Below are 21,476 nucleotides of genomic sequence, written 5' to 3'. Positions count from 1 at the left end.
ATCACTGGATGACTTTCACTAGAATGTATTTCTGGGATTACTCCTATCTACCCATTTGTGGCATTTTGCCCTGAAGAATATATTTTCATTACAAGATTATTTTTTTTCCCTTTCCAGCAAAATTCCGCGACACTGTGCTCTCTCAGATGCATCAGCAGCAGCTATCTTGAAAGATTATTGTAGCTCTGGCCTCTGAGCAGCTTCCATACTGTTCCCTGCAAATAAAGGAGCCCATAAGAATTCCAGCCTGCGATGAACATCCAGGCTGGAGACTGGCTTCTTTTGCTGTCTTGTCAATGTTCCAAACAGGTCCAGTGTTCATGGGTGGCTAGTCCCTAGTCACAGAGAAGCAATAACAGCTAACATTTCTATGGAGCTTACTGTAGCCCAGGCGCAATTCCAAGTGCTTCTCAAAAACCTTCCATAGTACGTACTATTATTACCTCCATTTTAGGGATGAGGACATTGAGACATGAAAAGCTTCAGCTTTTAATGAAGGCAGAACAGTTCTCTAATAACGACCTGAAGGGAGGCAGATGATTTTGCCTACTTTTCCAACAAAAACCACGAGCCTCAAAGAGGTCAAGTGGCTAACCCAGATTCACATAATTAATAAAAGCAGCCAAGTCAGAATCAAACCCAGACAAGTCAGTACTCTTTCCCAATGTCTGTTCTCAAGCTTATAAGAGCTTTAGCAGCACCTAAATCCTGGACAAAACTTTGTACTTTGGTTCTTTTTGACGTAGAGGACATCAAAGAGCTTTCTTCCAGATGGAAAATAAGGGCTCTAGAAATAAAGCTCCCAAGAAATGAAAATGTTCTCTAGATTTCTTGTTCTCCCCATATGTGAAAGATTAATAGAGGAGTGATGTGCTCAATTGATTCAAACTCCACTGGCAAGAGTAAAGAAGTTTGAAGATTGCACACACTCAAGCTATCCATAGCACAAAAAAGGAGACAAAAATACATATCAATGCCCTGTCAAGAACAAAGGACTTTCAGCTTACTTCACTTAAATTCAGCAAAGGATGAGATATATTGGACCTTAATTTCTAATAAATGAACTATTTACCTTGGCAAACATCGGAGTAGAACTTGCTTTCCGAAGCGCAATGTCATTTGTAAAAAATGTACTCATCCCTGCATAATAAGGACATTTGCACTGACTGGAAGTGTTTATAATCTTAGAGAGAAGACAAAATGTTTTTAGCCCAATGGTTTTAGTCTTTGAGTTAGATAGACCAGGGCTTAGACAAAGGACTTGTTCTTGACAGTTCCCTGTGAAGCTGCCAAATCTTGCTGTCAGCACCCCTCCAGCTTACCTCCCTCTCCTGCCTCCAGGTGTGTTCCTAGGACTTATATATTGTTCCAAGGATGTGCACCTTCAGACCCACCCCACAACTGTTAACACTGCCTCCTTGCAAACTCTGATGTGGCTCTCTCTTTATGTACAACAAAGACTCTCTTTTCTCCCTTAAGTAGAGAGAATGCAAGGGCATATTTTTGAGAAGAGAGAGGTGTGAACTGAAAGAACAGAAGATATTGCTAAATGTCTCCCCAAAACCCATTCACTCTTTCTATATTTTTGTAATATAATTCCCCTGCTAGCTAGAAATGATATAGCACAACATAAGCAGGAGTAATGTATGCAACTTCTTAAAAGTGGGTCATCAGGGATGGCTGGGTGGCTCAGTCTATTAAGCTTCTGACTTTGTCTCAGGTCACAATCCCAGCATCCTGGGATGGAGCCCTACATCGGGCTCCCTTCTTCTCCCTCTACTGCTCCCTGTGCTTCTGCTCTCTCTCTCTCTCTCTCTGTGTCAAATGAACAAATAAAATCTTTAAAAAAAATTTTCAAAAGTGAGTCATCAGGGCTCCACTCTTCCATAGGGACTGGTAAGCAGTTTCAAATATGTGGATGAGGGTAAAACCCAGAGAATGGAAACAACAAAACAGAAGAAACCCTGGTCCCTGGATGTCCTCAAAGAACAAACTTTCCTATAAACCCAGGACCATCTGCCTACCATCACATCACTGTGAAAGAGAAATAAACTTAAACTCTGACTGAGTCCCCATTATTTTGACTCTGTAAAGTAGTCAAACCAATATCCTAAGTAGTATAGGCAAGAAGAGAAAGGAAAGCACAAGAAGACCTCCTCAGAAGTCTCTCACACACACACACACACACACATCCCTACCCTGTGCCTGATTTCTTCACCTAGAAAAAGGAATAATACCTCTCTTTCAGTGCTATTGCAAGGATTACATTAAATAATGTATGTAATGCATTAAGTAGTCATCATAAGGTTTCCAGTTATGATAGCTTTAAAAAAGTTACAATTTTCTCACTTAAAACATCAGATGTTCTCTCCTTTTTACATTTTTTTTAAGGTTTTATTTATTTATTTGACAGACAGAGATCACAAGGAGGCAGAGAGGCAGGCAAAGAGAGAGGGGGAAGCAGGCTCCCTGCTGAGCAGAGAGCCCGATGCAGGGCTCGATCCCAGGATCCTGGGATCATGACCTGAGCTGAAGGCAGGCGCCCCTCCTTCCTACATTTCTAAGTACAAAATATCTTAATCCGAAGATTCTAGGAAGACAGCAGAGTAAGAAGCAACAGGAATCTGCCTTCCCACCTAGACAACAATTGCACTGGCAGAATTTGTCTAACAATTTTAGAAGGCTGGAGTCTATGGAAGGAGTCTATGGAAATTCCAGAGGAAAACTTAATCCATACATTGTGGTATATTTTGATCAATTTTAGCTGTTAGCGGAGTATACATCTCCCCACCCCCATGACAGACAGCAGTGCACATGCTCCTAGAGCAGCTTGCATACAGCTTGCAGGAGTCAAGGTGGGCCTAAGAAACCCTGTTCTTGGGGCACCTGGGTAGCTCCATTAGTTAGACATCCAATTCTTTGTTTCAGCTCAGGTCATGATCTCAGGGTCTTTAGATTAAGCCTTGCATCAGGCTCTGTAGTCAGCACAGAGCCTGCTTGGGATTCTCTCCATTTCCCTCTTACCCCCTCCCCACTTGTATGTGCTCTCACTCTAAAGTAAATAAATAAATAAAATCTTACCAAAAAAACCCAGCAACAATCTTATTTTCCAAATATCAGGGATCTATGCTCCAATCACTGATTGCTACTTCTGATCACAGAGGAGCAAAGAGGCAAACAACCACTGTTGTTGCACCTCCCTTCTAACTGACATAACTGCCAGGGAATTTAAAGGACTGGTACACATCCACCTGCTGCATTTTTCCCCCTCTTTTGGGAGGCAGACATTAAAGATGAAGACATTCAAAAACAACTGCATATATGGGGAAAATTAGTAAGTGTGCACACCCAGCAAAAGTCACAGGCTCAGAAAAGACCTGAAAAGACTTTAAGTTTACACCTCAGGCTGATCTTTGGCACAGAGACAGCCTATCACAATCAAGAGAACAAACACAGCAAGCCCTGAGGTAGAGAATCTGGTTTCTCAAGTTACCGCATTTTTAGATTCAAGTGTCCAGCTTTCAACAACAACAAAAGAATCACAAAGCATAATTTTTTTAAAATGAACAAAACAACAGGAAGTATTGCCCATTGAAAGGAAAAATGAAAGTCAACAGAAACATTCTTGGAAAAAGACCTGATGGCTGATCTACCAGAGAAAGATTTTTAAAACCACTATCATAAAGATGCTCAAACAACTAAAGGAAGACATAGAAAAAGTCAAGTAAATGATGAACAAAATTGAAATAGCAACAAAGAGAAAACCTAAAAAGAAGTGAAAAAGATATTCTGGAGCTGAAAGTTAGATAACTGAAGTGAAAAATCATTAGAAGGATTCAAAGGCAGGTTTTAGCAGGCAGAAGAAAAACATCAGTGAACTTGAAGACAGAGTAATGAAAATAATGGAGTCTGAGAAACAGAAAGAAAAATGTTTGAAAAAAAGCAAACAGAGCTTAAGAGACCTTTTGAACACTATCTGCATTGTGAGAGTGCCAGAAGGGAAGAGAGAAAGAGGCAGAGAGAATATTTGAAAAAAATAGCAGCTGAAAACTTCTCAAATTTGATGAAAGTCATGACTATAAGAATCCAAGATGTTTAATGAACTCCACATAAGATGATATCAGAGATTTCATACTGATACGCATTATAATTAAACTTTAAAAAGATGAAGAGAATATCTTGAAAGCAACAATAGGAGCAACTCCTCACATACAAGGAATCTTCTACAAGGTTATAAGCAGATTTCTCACCATAAACTTGGGAGGCCAGAAAGCAACAGGCTAATATCCTATATCCAGCAAAACTGTACTTCTAAAGGGACAGAGAAGAGGTTGGAAGATGGCAGCAGGGTAGGAGGAATCTAGGCTCATCTCATTCCATGAGATAACTAACAGCTAGATAACTAACAAATTATCTTAAATACCCCAACAGTCAACCAGAAGTCTGGCAAAAAAAACCTCCACAACTAAAGTAGAGAAGAGGCCACATCAAAGAAGGTAGGAAGTTGCAGGGACACAGTTTGGGAGAGAAAAGGATCTTGGCTGCTGCAGTGGGGAGGGAATTATGGTCACAGAGAAGGGCGAGAGATAAATTAACACAGAGAAGAGTACATGGAGAAAATGATTCCACATGGCAATGGAAAGCAAAAGGACCTAAATTTCTTGAGTTTTTACAACCAGAAGGGCTTAAGGCCTGGAGTGCTAAAGGTCAGTGTGTTTGGCTCTGAGAGAGCTTGGAGGACAATGGGGATGCTCTTGGAGAAAACAGGGCAAACAACGTGTGTACACATAGCACAGAAACAGTGATCTGAAGAGCGCCTGTGACAGGGTAGGGAGGTTAGTTGCTCAGTGTGGATCTTGTCCCAGGGAGGCAGAGTTCATAAAGAGACCTCTCTGGGAAGGTAGGAAACTGGCCAGAATCATTTCCCTTTTCCTCTCCTTAGCATAAACACAGAGCCACCTGCTAGAACTTGCTACCTATCTTGCTTACACTAAGCCCCAATCCCCCTGTCCATGCTCCAATGGAACCACTCTTCCCAGTCACACTTGCCTTTATTCCAGTGATTCTGGCCCCTCCCCCAGAAGACCTGCTCAAACACCTGCCAATGACCATCTCCTGACCAGAGAGTTTTATGAGGTCTCAGTTCTGGTGACAGCAGTAATGGGCCTCATTTCGCAAACAGACCACAGCACCTCTAGTTGAAATGTGCCACCAAACATTGCCCACAAGCAAAAAAAAAAAAAAAAAGCCCATGCAGACAACTGGCCTGAAGGATAAAGTAGATAGGGCACAACAATAGAGCACACATTAGAGCCTCTCCTAAAAGCACCAGGCCCTGAAGAACAGGGCATTAGAGGACCTCTTCTTTATAAAACCATTACCTTTTGTTAAAAAAAAATACCCATTATAAAACAATAAACATTGTTAAAATATCTATACTGCCCAAAGCAATCTATACTTTCAAATCCATCTCCATCAAAATTCCACTGCCATTTTCAAAGTGCTGGAAAAAACAATCCTAAAATTTGTATGGAAACAGAAAAGATCCTGAATTGCTAAGAAAACGTTGAAAAAGATAAACAAATCTGGGGCATCATGTTGCCTGATTTCAAGCTTTACTACAAAGCTGTGATCACCAAGACAGCATGGTACTGGCACAAAAACAGACACATTGACCAACAGAACAGAATAGAGAGCCCAGATATTGACCCGCAACTCTATGGTCAAATAATCTTCAACAAAGCAGAAAAAAATAACCAGGGGAAAAAAGACAGTATCTTCAATAAATGATGCTGGGAAAACTGGATAGCTATGTATAGAAGGATGAAACTCGACCATTCTCTTACACCATACACAAAGATAAACTTGAAATGGATAAAAGACCTCAACATGAGCCAGAAACCTATCAAAATCCTAGAGAAAAACATAGGCAGTAACCTCTTCAACGTTGGCCATAGCAACTTCTTTCAAGACATGTCTCCAAAGGCAAAGGAAACAAAAGCAAAAATGAACTTTGGGACTTCATCAAGATAAAAAGCTTCTGCACAGCAAAGAAAACAGTCAACAAAACAAAGAGGCAACCCACGGAAAGGGAAAAGATATTCACAAAGGATACTACAAAGGGTTGATATTCAGGATCTATAAAGATCTCAAACTCAACACCCCAAAAACAGATAATCATGTCAAAAAATGGGCAGAAGACATGAACAGACACTTTGGAAAACAGTATGGAGATTCCTCAAAAAAATTAAAAATAGTGCTACCAATTGCACTACTGGGTATTTACCGTCAAAGATACAGATGTAGTAAAAAGAAGGGCCATCTGTACCCCAATGTTCATAGCAGCAATGGCCACAACCACCAAACTGTGGAAAGAGCCAACATGCCCTTCAACAGACAAGTGGATAAAGATGTAGTGCATATATTCAATGGAATATTATACCTCCATCAGAAAGAATGAATACCCAACTTTTGTATCAACATGGGAGGGACTGGAGGAGATTATGCTGAGTGAAATAAGTCAAGGAGAGAGTCAATTATCATATAGTTTCACTTGTGGAGCATAAGGAATAACAGGGAGAACATTAGGAGAAGGAAAGGAAAAGGGAATTGGGGGAAATCAGAGGGATAGATAAAGCATAGAAGACTGTGGACTCTGAGAAACAATCTGAGAGTTTTGGAAGGGAGGTAGATAAGGGAGATAGGTGATCCTGGTAGTGGGTATTAAGGAAGGCATGTATTGCATGGAGCACTGGGTGTGGTATATAAACAATGAATCTTGGAACACTGAAAAAATAAAATAAAATTTAAAATAAAATATAAAAAAATAAAACCATTACCCTCAAGAACAGGAGACATAGCTGACTTTCCTAACATAGAGAAACAGGCACAGAAATTTAGAAAAAATCAGAAGACAGGATGATATGTCCTAAATGAAGAGGAGGACAAAGCCATAGCTGGAGATCTAAGCAGAACAGATATAAGTAACATGCCTGATGGAGAATTTAAAACTATGATCACAAGAGTACTCAATGGACTTGGGAAAAGAGTGGAGGACATCAGTGATACCATTAACACAGAGACAAAGAATAACATAGCAGAGATAAAGAGCTCGATAAACAAAATGAGAAACACACTTGACGGAATGAAGTGCAGGCTGGAAGAAGCAGAGGAATGAATTAATGACCTAACAGAGTAATGGGAAGTAATCAAGCTGATCAAAAGAGAGAAAAAAGAATTCTGGAAAATGAGAATAGACATAGGGAACTCAGTGACTCCATTAAACGTAATAATATTCATGTTGTAGAAGTCCCAGAAGAAGAGATAGAAAAATGGTAGAGAATTTATTTGAAGAAATAATAGTTGAAAACTTCCCTAATCTGGGGGAGGAAATAGATCTGCAGATGCAGGAGGCACAGGGAGCTCCCAACAAAGGCAGATCCATACCAAGACATACTGTAATTGAAATGGCAAAAATACAGTGATAAAGAAAAAAATATTAAAAGCAACAAAAGAAGACAGTATATATATACACCCCACATAAGGCTATCAGTGTAATTTTCAACAGAAACTTTTGAGCAAGGTCATGATCTCAGGGGTCCTGGGATTGAGCCATGCATCTGGCTTCCCGCTAAATGGGGGGGTGGGGGTGGGGGGTCTTCTTCTGCCTCTTCCTATGTCTCTCCCCGCCCTCCTCATGCTCATGCTCTCTTTTTTTCCCTCTCTCTCTCTCTCTGAAAAAAATAAAATCTTTTAAAAAAAAAAAAAAACTTTCTGACCAAAAATAAAAATAAAAACAAACAAATAAATAAATGAAAAGAAACTTTCTGAGCCAAAAATGATGGGCATAATATATTCAGAGTGCTGAATGGCAAAAACCTGTGGTCAAGAATATTCTATCCAGCAAGGCCATCATTCAGAATAGAAAGAGAGATAGTTTCCCAGATAAATAAAAACTAAAGGAGTTCATGACCACTAAACCAGCCTGCAAGAAATATTAAAGGGGACACTTTGGGTGGAAAGGAAAGACCAAAAATGACAGTATGAAAGTAGTAAACACAAAAGCAGTAAAAATCAATATTTTTGTAAAAAATCAGTCAAGGATTTACAAAATAAAAGGGTATAAAATATCATACCATATATCTAAAATGTGGGGATGAAAGAAGCAAAGAATGGGTTCAAATTTAAATGACCATCAACTTAATATAGATTGCTATATGCAGAAGATGTTTTTTAATGGCAACTACAAATTTTTTAAAAACACTAAGAAATATGCAAAGAATAAAGAGAAAGAAGTCTAATTATGGCACTTAAGAAAACCAGCAAACCGTGAATAAGAGAAAACAAAAAAGGATCAGAGAATATCTTCAGAAATAACTACAAAACAGGCAATAAAATCACAATAAATACATCAATAATGACTTTGATTGTAAATGAACACTCCAATCAAAAGACACGGGTGACAGAATGGATTAAAAAAAAAACAACAAGACCTGCCTATAACCTATAAGAAATTCATATTAGACCTAAACATACCTGCAGACTGAAAGTGAGGGGATGTCAAAAGAAACCAAAGTAGCAATACTTACATCAGACAAAATAAACTTTAAAACAAGAGACAAGAAAGGGCAATATATGATAAAAGGTACAATCCAACAAGAAGATGTAACAATTGTAACTATTTATGCACCCAACTTGGGAACACCCAAATATATAAAACAGTTAATAACAAACATAAGGGAACTAATCAATAATATTACAAAGATAGTAGGTGTCTTTAACACCCCACTTATATCAATGGACAGATCATCTAAACAGGAAATCAACAAGAAAACAAAACAATGGTTTTGAATGAAACAGTGGAATAGACTAATTTAACAGATATTCAGAATTTCCCATTCTGTAACAGCAAAATACACATCCTTTTCCAGTGCACATGGAACACCCATGAAATATGTGAATAGCTCAAATATTTGGCCACAAGGCAAGACTCAATAAATTCAAAAAGATTCATATCATACCAGGCATCTTTTCTGACCACAATGCCATGAAACTAGAAGTTAACCACAAGAAAAGATCTGGAAAGACCACAAATATATGGAGATTAAGTAACTAAACAATGAATGGGTCAACCAAGAAATCAAAGAAGAAATCAAAAAGTACATGGAAACAAATGAAATGAAAATACAACAGTTCAAAACCTTTGGGATGCAGCAAAGGTGGCTCTAAGAGGGAAGTACATAGCAATACAGGCCTACCTCAAGAAGCAAGAAAAATCTCAAATAAATGACTTAACCTTACAACTGAAAGTGTTAGAAAAAGAACAGCAAACAAAACCTAAAACCAGCAGAAGGAAGGAAATAATAAAAATTGGAGCAGAAATTAAAGATATAGAAACAACAACAACAAAAAATCCAACAGAACAGATGAGTAATGAAATCAGGAGCTGGTACTATGGGGGAAAAAAATCAATAAAATTGATAAGTCTCTAGCCAGACTTATCAAGAAAAAAGGAAAGACTTTATTTCAAAGACTCAAATAAAGAAAATCACAAATGAGAGAAAATAACAACAGATGCCACAGAAATACAAAAAATTATAAGAAAATATTATGAAAAACGATATGCTAACAAGTTGAATAATCTAGAGGAAATGGATAAATTTCTAGAAACATATAACTTACCAAACAAAAACAGGAAGAAATAGAAAATTTGAATAGACTGATTACCAGCAAAGAAATCGAATCAGTAATCAAAACTCCCAACAAACAAAAGTCCAGGACTAGACGCCTTCAGAGGAAAATTCTAGCAAACATTTAAAGAAGATTTAACACCTATTCCTCTCAAACTATTACATAAACAGAAAAGGAAAGAAATCTTCCAAATTCATTCTATGAGGCCAACATTACCCAGATACCAAAACCAGATAAAGACACCACAAAAAGAGAACTACAGGCCAATATCTCTGACAAACACAGATGCAAAAATCCTCAACAAAATACTAACAAACCAAATCTAACATTACATTAAAAAAAAAATCATTCATCACAACCAAATGGAATTTATTCCTGGGTTGCAAGAATGGGTCAATATTTGTAATCAGTCAATGTGATACATCAATCAAAGAAAGGATAAGAATCATGTGATTATTTCAATAGACATAAAAAAAACATTTAACAAAGTATGACATCCATTCATAATAAAAACTCTCAACAAAGTAGGTTTACAGGAAACATAATAAAGACCATTAGTGAAAAATTCATAGCTACCATCATCCTCGATGGGGAAAAACTGAGGACCTTTCCCCTAAGGTTAGAAACAAGACACAGATATCAATTCTCACCACTTTTATTAAACATATCATTCAACTGTAAGTCTTAGCCATAGCAATAAGACAACAAAAAGAAATAAAAGGCATTCAAATCAGTAAGAAAGAAGTAACAACTTCACTCTTTGCAGATGCATGAAACTATATATAGAAACCCTGAAAGACACCACCAAAACACTCCTAGAACTGATAAACGAATTCTGTAAAGTCACAGGACACAAAATCAACATATAGAAATCTGTTGCATTTCTATACACCAATAATGAAGCAGCAGGAAAAGAAATTAAGAAAAAAAAATCGCACTTACAATTGCAACAAAAATAATAAGATATCTAGAAATAAACCTCACTGAAAAGGTAAAAGACCTGTAGTATGAAAACTATAAAATGCTGATGAAAGAAACTGAATACGACACAAAGAAATGGAAAGACATTCCACGCTCATGGATTGGAATAAAAAATATTGTTAAAATGTTTATACTACCCAAAGCAATCTATACGTTTTTTATCCAAATTATTTTATTCTTATTTATAATGATTTTCTCAATTTTTAACTGAAATTAAAATATTTTTATTTACAAAATGAAAAGAATTTGTCTCTAATACTAAAGTACTCATTTTCCTAACTGAAATGAGGACAAAGTTCATAGAAAGTTTTTAACTCCATAAAATTTAGAGGGAAGGGCGCCTGGGTGGCTCAGTGGGTTAAGCCTCTGCCTTCAGCTCAGGTCATGATCTCAGCCTGCTTCCTGCTGAAGCCTGCTTCCTCCTGAGCAGAGAGCCCAAAGCGGGGCTCGATCCCAGGACCCCGAGATCAAGACCTGAGCTGAAGGCAGCGGCTTAACCCACTGAGCCACCCAGGTGCCCTGAAATCAGGGTTCTTGACCACAATAAAGGTTTCCTCATCTTTATTCTGTGACAGATGATAGCAGTAGCGCACAGGCAAAAAAAAAAAAAAAAGCTTAGAAACAACGCACTGTGAATCTTATTTGGCACAAACTGAACCTTAGAATCCTTGGACAAATAATTGGGAGCTTCTATATTAAAGTTTTCTGAAACCATCCCTGCTCTGTTACATTTCTCTCTTGAAATGAAGCCAACTCATATGGATTCATGAAATGTCCTGTCAGGATGTACTGTTTAATTAAGTCAGCAGGTCTATTTAAGTGCTCAGTATCTTCTCCAAATTTCACTTTTATTAAAAGTTCTCTGTGGGAACCATCTTTTAAAACTCCTTGCCTCAGCATAATTTCAGAGCAAATAGCCCTTGTGCCAGGATCAGTGGGGGCGGCAGTGAAGACTGTAACTGGTGTGTTGGTGAGCCCAGCCACATCCCAGAGGACCTGTGAGGCCACCATCTGGATGCCCATAGCCCTGGCAGCCAGGACACTGGAGAACATGCTCCTGAGAAGAGGGCACAGGGAAGAAATGTGGATGGAGGATCCTGTGCACACCTCAGACTACTCCTAGAGTGTGTTGCCATGGAATTAGTGACCACCCCAGAAGACTCGGTGACAGCCCCCTAAAGCCCTGCCATTCCCTGGCTCCCTCTAGCTCTGGCCCCTGAATGTTCTGGTGTTGGGGGAGGCAGCAGGCCCAGCATGCTTATTCCCTCCCTCCCTGCCCCTTGCAGTCTACACATTTAGTGCAATTCCTATCAAAATACCAACAACATTTTTCACAGAACTAGAACAAACAATCCTAACATTTGTATGGAAACACAAAAGACCCCAAATCATAAAAATAATCTTGAAAAAGAAAAGCAAAGCTGAAGACATCACAATTACGTACTTCAAGTTATATTACAAAGCTGTAGTGATCAAAACAATATAGTACTATTTTGATACAGACCCAGATCAATAGAACTGAATAGACAATCCAGAAATAAACCCACAATTCTATGGTCAATTCACCTCTGACAAAGCAGGAAAGAATATTCAATGAGGCAACAACCAGTTTCTTCAACAAATGGTGTTGGGAAAACAGAACAGCAACATGCGAAAGAAGGAAACTGGACCACTTTCTTACACCATACATAAAAATAAATTCAAAATGGGTTAAAGGCTGAAATGTGAGATCTAAAACCATTAAAATCCTAGAAGAGAACACAAGCAGTAATTTCTCTGACATCAGTGGTAGCAACAGTTTCTAGATAGGTCCCCTGAGGCAAGGGAAACAAAAGCAAAAATAAACTACTGGGACTACATCAAAATAGAAAGCTCCTGCACAGCAAAGGAAAAAATCAACAAAACCAAAAGGCAACCTTCGCAATAGAAGAAGATATTTGCGAAGGGCATATATGATAAAAGGTTAGTATCAAACATATAAGGAACTTCTAACTCAACACACCCCAAAATAATAATTCTATTAAAAATGAGCAGAAGATTTGGACAGACATTTCCCTAAGAAAGACATACAGATGGTCAACAGACACAGGAAAAGATGCTCAACATCACTCATCATCAGGGAGATGCAAAACAAACCACAATGAGATATCACCTCCCACTTGTCAGAATGGTTAAAATAAAAAACACAAGAAATAATAAGCATTGAAAAGGATTTGGAAAGAAAGGAACCCTCTTACACTGTTGGTAGAAATGCAAACTGATACAGCCACTATGGAAAACAGTATGGAGGTTCCTTAAAAAATTGAAAATTGAACTACCATATGATCAGTTCCACTAATGGGTACTTAACCAAAGAAAATGAAAACACTAATTCAAAAAGATATACGCACCCCTATGTTTATTGCAGCATCATTGATAATAGCCAAATTATGGAAGAAGCCCAAGTGTCCATTGGTACATAAATGAATAAAGAAGATGTGATATGGGGCACCTGGCTGGCTCAGTTGGTAGGGCATGCAACTCTTGATTTCACAGTCATGAGTTCAACCCACATGTTGGGGGTAGATTTACTTAAAAAAAAAAAAAAGTGTGTGTGCATTTGTGTGTGTTTGTGTGTGACAGAATATTACACAGCCACAAAGAGAATGACATTTTGTCATTTGCAAAAAAAAGAATGGCTCTAGAGAGTATAATGCTAAATGAAATAAGTCAGAAAGACAAATACCATATGATCTCATGGATATGTGGAATTTAAGAAACAAATGGACAAAGGAAAACAACAAACCAAAAAAACGAACTCTGGGGTGCCTGGATGGCTCAGTCAATTAAGCATCTGACTCTTGATTTCAGCTCAGTTCATGATCTCAGGTTTGTGAAATTGAGCCCCACATTGGGCTCCATGCTCAGTGTGGAGTCTGCTTGAGATTCTCTCTCTCCCTCTCCTTCCATCCCTCTCTCTACTCTCTCTCTCTTTCTCTAAATAAAACACACAAAATATATTTTTAAAAAATTCTCTTTAAATAAAAACAAACAAACAAACAACAACAACAACAACAACAACAAAAAACCAACCCAGACTCTTAAAGGACATTTACCAGAGGGGAGGCGGGTGCAGGGATGAGTCAAGTAGGTGATGGGATTAAAGAGTGCAGGTGTTGGGATGAGCACTGCGTAATGTATAGAATTGTTGAATTACTAATATAACACTATGTTAAGGGTACTAGAATTAAAATTAAAATTAAAAAAAAGTCTCCAGTGAGATACCATCTCACACCAATTACTATGTTTTGGCTACTGTCAAGAAAACAAACAAACAAACAACAGCAAAAAAAAATAGAAAGTAACAAGTGTTGGTGAGAAATTGAAACCATTGTACATTTTTGATGGGAATAAAAAGGAGTAGAGATGCTGTGGAAACCAGCATGGAAGTGCCTCAAAAAATTAATAATAAAATGACCACAAGACCCAGCAATTCTACTTGTAGATATATACCAAAAAGAATTGAAAGCAGGTCTCAAAATATACTGGTATACTCATATTCATAACAGTGTTACTCACAATAGCTAAAATGTGGAAGCGAGTCAAGTATCCACCCAAGGACAAATAGATAAGCAAAATGTGATATAATTCATATAATGGAATATTATTCAGCCTTAAATAAAGAATATTCTGATACATCTACAACATGGATAAACCTTGAGAACACCATGCTAAGTAAAGTAAGACTATCACAAAAAGACAAACACTGATTGATTCCACTTACACAAGATACCTAGATTAGTAAAAATCATAGAGAAAGAATGAAGAATGGTGGTTGTCGGGGAAAAGTGAGGTTATTGTTTAATGAGTATAGAGTTTCAGTTTTATAAGATGAAAAAGCCATAGAGATGGATGGTGGTGATGGTTGCACTTTATGAACATATTTAATGCCACCAAACTGTACAATTAAAATGGTTAGGATGGTAAATTTTGTTGTGTGTATTTTATCACAATAAAAAAAAAAACTTGGAAAAATATCATTATAATCCATCTCTTTCTATTAATTCTCACTACTATTACTAAAGTCTGGCCTGGGGTCAACAACAGACTAGCCACAGGCTGAATGCAGGCTAGAGACATGATTTTTTCGTTAATTAGTTGCCAATATAAAAGCTGGGGGGGGGGCTCTCCAGATACCATTTTCCACATAGGAGAACCAAGATTCTTTAGAGAAATGACAGTTCTAAGTTTGGACAGGAAATTTTAAAAGATGAGCTGGGACATCTTGTCATGCATGATAGTAAAGAAGTTATCAATTTCTTTGATTGTTAAAGCCAAATGACTCAGGAGCCTGATGTATAAAAAATGAGCTGATTTTATCATCAACAAGAACTGCAATACATTAAAAACCATCAAATATATTTAAATCCTTGAGTTCATAATTATAATAAAAACAATTAATTGATAACCAGGGAAGATGCTTGGGAATTAGCTCATTATTTTGAAGATATACAAGTAACAGGAAAGAGTCAAGTGTTCTTCCTGCCATCCCTAACAAAGTATAAGGGAAAGTTTCTTTTTATAGAAGTATTCTAGCTAATAACTAAAAAGAGTTTCTTTTTTTAAATTTTTTATTTTTTTAAAAGATTTTATTTATTTATTTGACAGAGAGATCATAAGTAGGCAGAGAGGCAGGCAGAAAGAGGAGGAAGCAGGCTCCCTGACCAGCAGAGAGCCCGATGCGGGGCTCGATTCCAGGACCCTGAGATCATGACGTGAGCCAAAGTCAGAGGCTTTAACCCACTGAGCCACCCAGGCACCCGTAAAAAGAGTTTCTTAGGTACACAATGCTACATACATATACAACTGACAATAGGAAATCACTATTCTGCAACCTCAAAAAACTAGTTGAGCCAGATACTCAATATGAATGGTCATTAACATTGTAGAAAAGAGAGACATCACATTTCAGGTCTCCTGGCACATGAAGGAACATAATACCACTTATCTAGCAGGTTTGTCCCAAAAAATTGAGCTGAAACTTGATCAAGCTTCTATATCTGACTACCACTTGACAGAAAATACAGAGGAAAGGTGAAAATGTTAAATGATACTTTAAGGATGCAATCAGAAAAACCCAGACTCGAGAAGATATTTGCAAATGACATATCAGATAAAGGGCTAGTATCCAAAATCTATAAAGAGCTTAGCAAACTCAACACCCAAAGAACAAATAATCCAATCAAGAAATGGACAGAGGACATGAACAGACATTTCTGCAAAGAAGACATCCAGATGACCAACAGACACATGAAAAATTGCTCCACATCACTCGGCATCAGGGAAAAACAAATCAAAACCACAATGAGATACCACCTCACACCAGTCAAAATGGCTAAAATTAACAAGTCAGGAAATGATAGATGCTGGCGAAGATGCGGAGAAAGGGGAACCCTCCTACACTGTTGGTGGGAATGTAAGCTGGTGCAACCATTCTGGAAAACAGCATGATGGTTCCTCAAAAAGTTGAAAATAGAGCTACCTTATGACCCAGCAATTGCACTACAGCGTATTTACCCTAAAGATACAAACGTAGTGATCCGAAGGTGCACGTGCACCCAAACGTTTATAACAGCAATGTCCACAATAGCCAAACTATGGAAAGAACCTAGATGTCCATCAACAAGATGAATGCATAAAGAAGGTGTATATATACACAATGGAATACTATGGAGCCATCAAAAGAAATGAAATCTTGCCATTTGTGACGACATGGATGGAACTAGAGGGTATTATGCTTAGCGAAATAAGTCAATCGGGGAAAGACAACTATCATATTATCTCACTGATATGAGGAAATGGAGAAGCAATGGTTGGGGGGTTGGGGGGTAGGAAAAGAATAAATGAAAGAAGATAGGATCAGGAGGGAGACAAACCACAAGAGACTCTTAACGTCACAAAACAAACTGAGGGGAGCCGGGGGGGTGGGGTAGGGAGAGGGTGGTGAGGTTATGGACATTCAGGAGGGTACGTGCTATGGTGAGTGCTGTGAAGTGTGTAAACCTGGAGATTCACAGACCTTTTCCCCTGGGGCTAATTACACATTATACGTTTACAAAAAAATTAAAAAATTAAAAAAAAATAAAGGGTCCCAGAATCACAAAGAAAAACCCAGACTCTGGAAAAGTTTACAAGACAAACAACCCAGTTTCTTTAATACATGAAAAAAATGCAAGATGCCCGTGAAGGATTATCTCCTAATACTCTGGGGTTTAAAGTTCAGACTTTAAGCATCAGTGTGTCTTAGAGACAAGTACTGCCTCTGCCATTTATCAGCCATTTGCATGGAGAAATTAATTTAACCTCTTCAAGCTCAGGCTTCTTTACCTATAAAATAGGTAAATACTAATCGCAACTATGTCCATTGAGATAATGGACATAAAACACTTAGCTCATTGCCTAACTTATAGTCCATGCAAAATAAGTTATTTTTATAATCTTCATCAGTAAAGAATGTGTGCTGAATGAATGATTAAATGAATGACTAGAATTAATCGGCTAAAAATACTATGAGCTATTCTTGGCTGATAATGTTGGCCATGTCATTTACTCAATAGGGCACTGGAGCTAGTACAAAATGCGTAAGATGTGACCTTTTCGAAAAGAAATCCTCCATGTCTTAACCCCAAGGAATACTAACTAATGAGGTTGTCAAGGCCCCTCTAACAGCCTGCTGGGAAGAACTTTCAGAATAGAGGACCATTGTTCATTGTCCTTTCCTATAGAACCTGACTGAGGGCGGGTAATGCCCATCGTCGTGCGTGTACTCTGTATCACTGAAACACTTCAGAACTACTCACGTTCTTAACAGACCTTGGCTGCTTTCGTCTGGTTTCTTCTTGCTCTTATCACTCCCACCTGTTCATTCCCCCTTTCCATGCGCAATGTTTCCTTCTGCTGCATACAGCACCTGAGGGTCAAAAGATGGACTTATTCATTGGGATAACTCGGACTGGGAAAAAATAAGCAAACAGAATGTTGCCAGAATGTTAAGAGAACAAGTACTTCCTCATTAGAGAAGAGACGACTGACCTGCTTAAAAGTGGAGATTTGAGGGACGCCTGGGTGGCTCGGTTGGTTAAGCAGCTGCCTTTGGCTCAGGTCATGGTCCCAGCGTCCTGGGATCGAGTCCCACGTCGGGCTCCTTGCTCAGCAGGGAGCCTGCTTCTCCCTCTGCCTCTGCCTGCCATTCTGTCTGCCTGTGCTCGCTCTCTCCCCCCTCTCTCTGATAAATAAATTAAAAAATTTAAAAAAAAAAAAGTGGAGATTTGAATGACTAACGCAGGACAGAGAGCTTCCACCTTAGAAACACTCAACTTACAAATGACCCAAACACACATTACTGCCCTGCCCCGGCCCCACCCCAGGAAGCTGCTGTTGTCATCGGCAACACTAGGTGCAGGAAGCAGGAGGAAATGAAGATTTTATACAATCAGGGGGTTCAAAATAAAAGGGAAAAATTGAGACAAGAATAGCTTTTTTTCCCAACCATATCTCAAGTTTATTTACTTAACTCTGTTTTACTGGCTGAAATTCTGTATTATAGAGAGCCATGGTTAGTAAGCAGGGCTTTAAAAAAAAAAAAAAAAAAAAAACTACTCCCAATGGGAGTTTATGTGATCTTCTATTACTTTCAGGCCAATTTTTCACTAATGATATGAGAGATCTTTTGCTGAGGTCCCACAGTATGGTCTGGCCCCCTGTGCCTCCAGAAGCAGAGGGATCCATCCGGAGACACAGTCGCAATGTCCAGGTACCCTGTGCGGTTGAAGTGGTTAGTCTTCAGCTTGTAGTTTGCCTCGTTCCATATATTGACCAACTTGTCCCAGCCGTAGCAGGCAGTGATAGGGTCGCTGCTACTGGACGAGAAGCAGACACAAGTCACCCACTCCGAATGGCTCGCATCCTGGACGGTACATTTGCATACACCCAGAATATTCTACCGCTCGATGGTTTTGTCTACAGAGCCAGAGACAATTTGCAGTGTTATCAGAGGTTAAGGCCCCACTAAGCACATCCTTGGTATGGCCTACAAATCTGTGTGTGGTGGTACCCATTGTAGATCCCAAAGTTGAAGGGTTCCTCCACAAGAGTCTGATGACCCTGGGAAGCCCACCATGGATGCCCTAGTTAGTCTCCTCCCTAGTGAGCTTCTGCATGATGATGGTCTTCTCTTGAGAGGCAGATCTTATCAGGTCCAGGAACTGGAGAGGGACGAAAATCTGCGTCAACCAGCCATTGTGGCCCTTGAGGGTACCACAAAGTGTCCTCTGCTCAGTCATGGCAGTGATAACATCAGGTGTCCCCGTGGCAATAAGGATGGAGCTGGAAGGCTCAGAGAGACTAGCACCGAAGCCACTCCAACCACAGCCCTAGTGAGGAATAAAGAGCTGCATTGGATGTATCTCTATTTTTTCCACATGTGGAATCCCAGTGATTTAATTGTCTGCTTTGTCACTTATATTAAAAAATAAAAGCTTTTCTCCATGCCTGGTCTTCATAAATGTAATTTAATAGCTATATAAGTAATACAATGGAACTGTAAACAGAAATACAATTTTAATTCTATCTATTCCTTCCAATAGGTATATAATTTACATGATATTCATAATTCATCTTATTGAGTCGCCAGACATTTTAATTTTTCCCAATGGAAAGTGGGGTTATTGGGTCAAAAATCTATGAACAGGTCTTGCTGTATATTATATAAAATCCATTCTCAAAAAAATTATTCCAAATCACTCTACCAGCTAAGTGTGGGTGCATGTGTATGGACATTTCACTTAACATGCAGGAGATCCTGTCTTTGGTACTATTATCTTATTTCTCTTTTTCTTATATAATAGGTGTTACATGTTACCTTAGGATATCATATAAGTTAAAATCTGAATTTCAGAAGGAATAAGTAAGACTTAAGAAAGGAGAGAAAAATGAAAGCTTCCAAGTGTGTAATTTTTCTGTTTCTAAATCTTTTGAAAGTTAGCACTATTAATGTATACTATTTATAGTTCTTTTTTTTTTTTTTAAGATTTTATTTTTTTATTTGACAGAGAGAGATCACAAGTAGGCAGACAGGCAGGCAGAGAGAGAGAGGAGGAAGCAGGCTCCCTGTGGAGCAGAGAGCCTGATGCGGGACTCGATCCCAGGACCCTGAGATCATGACCTGAGCCAAAGGCAGTGGCTTAACCCACTGAGCCACCCAGGCGCCCATACTATTTATAGTTCTTTCCCCTGTTTTAGACACTGTAACTTACAGAGAAGAATGTAATCTTGCATGGACATGCTATCCTACCAGTAAAGGCTGGTATTAAAGGCATTAAAACAAAGATGCAAATCTGTCATTTTATACTCCACCAAAAAACAGATATACCTGGTGAAAGACAAAGCTGTAAGGAACAGAAGGTAAGAGTCAGAGGAGGCAAAACCTAGAGAGTTCATTTGAGAGGTTTTACAGAGTCACAACGAAGAAAGGTCAATATTTATGAACCAATACCATTCAAAAATACCCCAGACTTTTCTGATACTTGACCACCTACCTTCCCTGCTCCAAGGTGTGAATCTGTCCTTAAGACAAGTATCGAAACTGTGAATCTACAGGGTGCTTCCTTAGGAAGCAGTAATAGGCTGAGGTGGGCTATGTGGCCCTTGAAGAGGACTCTGGAACAATCTTTAACTCTGGAATTCTGCCAAGAATGAGGCACAGCTCTGGGCTAGACTTAGGACAATGAAGACTGAAATGACTGACACATTTAAACAGTTGTGGTCAGACTGCAAAGCTGAGCAGCCCTAAAATAGCTTGCATGCAAACTTGATAGACTATTTTCAACTCCTTGCTTGTTTATCAGAGTATGTAGTTTTCATTAAAGCACTCAGCAGGTTCTATGATGATTATATTCCAAATGCCAGACTCTAAACTCTTTGATTTCTACAATTCACCCATAGGATTTTGTTGTTAAGTATATATAACAGAAAATTTAAAAAAGACAATTTTAACCAAAAATTATTCTATAATTATTCTACAAGAGTATTGAAGGTGATATATGGGAAATACTTAGTATATTCAACCCTTCATTCATTCAACAAATTTTTACTGAGTCCTATTAGGCATTAGAAATTCAGTGATGCATAAATGTCCTTGCCCTCTGGGAGCATACATTTTCAGAGGTGAACAAGAGAGGGCAGACAAATAAATAGTAAATAATTAAACTAATAAATATAATTTATGTAACAAAAATTATGGTGAATTTTCAAAGATCGCATAAAGAAATGAAATGCAAGATGACAAAGCTGAGGAGGTGGGAAGATCCTAAGCGAGATGGCGCTTTGCACTTTACAGAGCCTATCATTTCCAAGATCTACGCAGCCCTTGCTTCTTCCTCTGGCCTGCACCAGTCTACAGCCCTGCAACGCCCCCACGCAGCGTGTACACACAGTACACCGTCATGCGTAAACACTCCCCTTTTCTGATGACCCCAAGACTTAGCTCAGTATTATGAGACTAGAAAACCCTACTTTGTGTTTTTTCTTGTAGATTTTGTTTATTTATTTGAGAGAGAGAGTGAGAGAGAGTTCACAAGCAGAGAGGAAGGGTAGAGGGAGAAGCCATCTCCCGGCTGAGCAGGAAGCCTTATGAGAGACTTGATCCACAACCCCCAGGGATCGTGACTTGAGCTGAAAGTAGATGCTTCACCAACTGAGCCACCTGCATGGCCCTAGAAAACCCAACTTTAAAGAAACTGCAGGCAGTAGGCCCTCCTAGCTGCCCC

The 21,476-nt window shown here is 38.7% G+C and overlaps 1 long non-coding RNA gene across 5 annotated transcripts in view; it reads right to left on the bottom strand.

Moving 5' to 3' along the window:
- LOC309860105 overlaps positions 1–21,476 on the bottom strand; it is a 74,050-nt gene that overhangs the window by 44,232 nt on the left and 8,342 nt on the right. For 3 of the 5 annotated variants that reach the window (XR_014309150.1, XR_014309151.1, XR_014309152.1), the window contains exon 2: positions 17,524–17,620. This is a non-coding gene — a long non-coding RNA (uncharacterized lncRNA). Of the gene's footprint in view, positions 1–17,523; positions 17,621–20,246; positions 20,435–21,476 lie in introns of those variants that run through there. The other 2 variants (XR_014309153.1, XR_014309154.1) reach the window with 1 other exon arrangement.

This window comes from Mustela nivalis (assembly GCF_964662115.1).
Source record: "Mustela nivalis genome assembly, chromosome: 2".
NCBI classification, from domain to species: domain Eukaryota; kingdom Metazoa; phylum Chordata; class Mammalia; order Carnivora; family Mustelidae; genus Mustela; species Mustela nivalis.
Note: the sequence above shows the minus strand (reverse complement) of the source record. Positions and strands in the feature narration are given on the sequence as shown.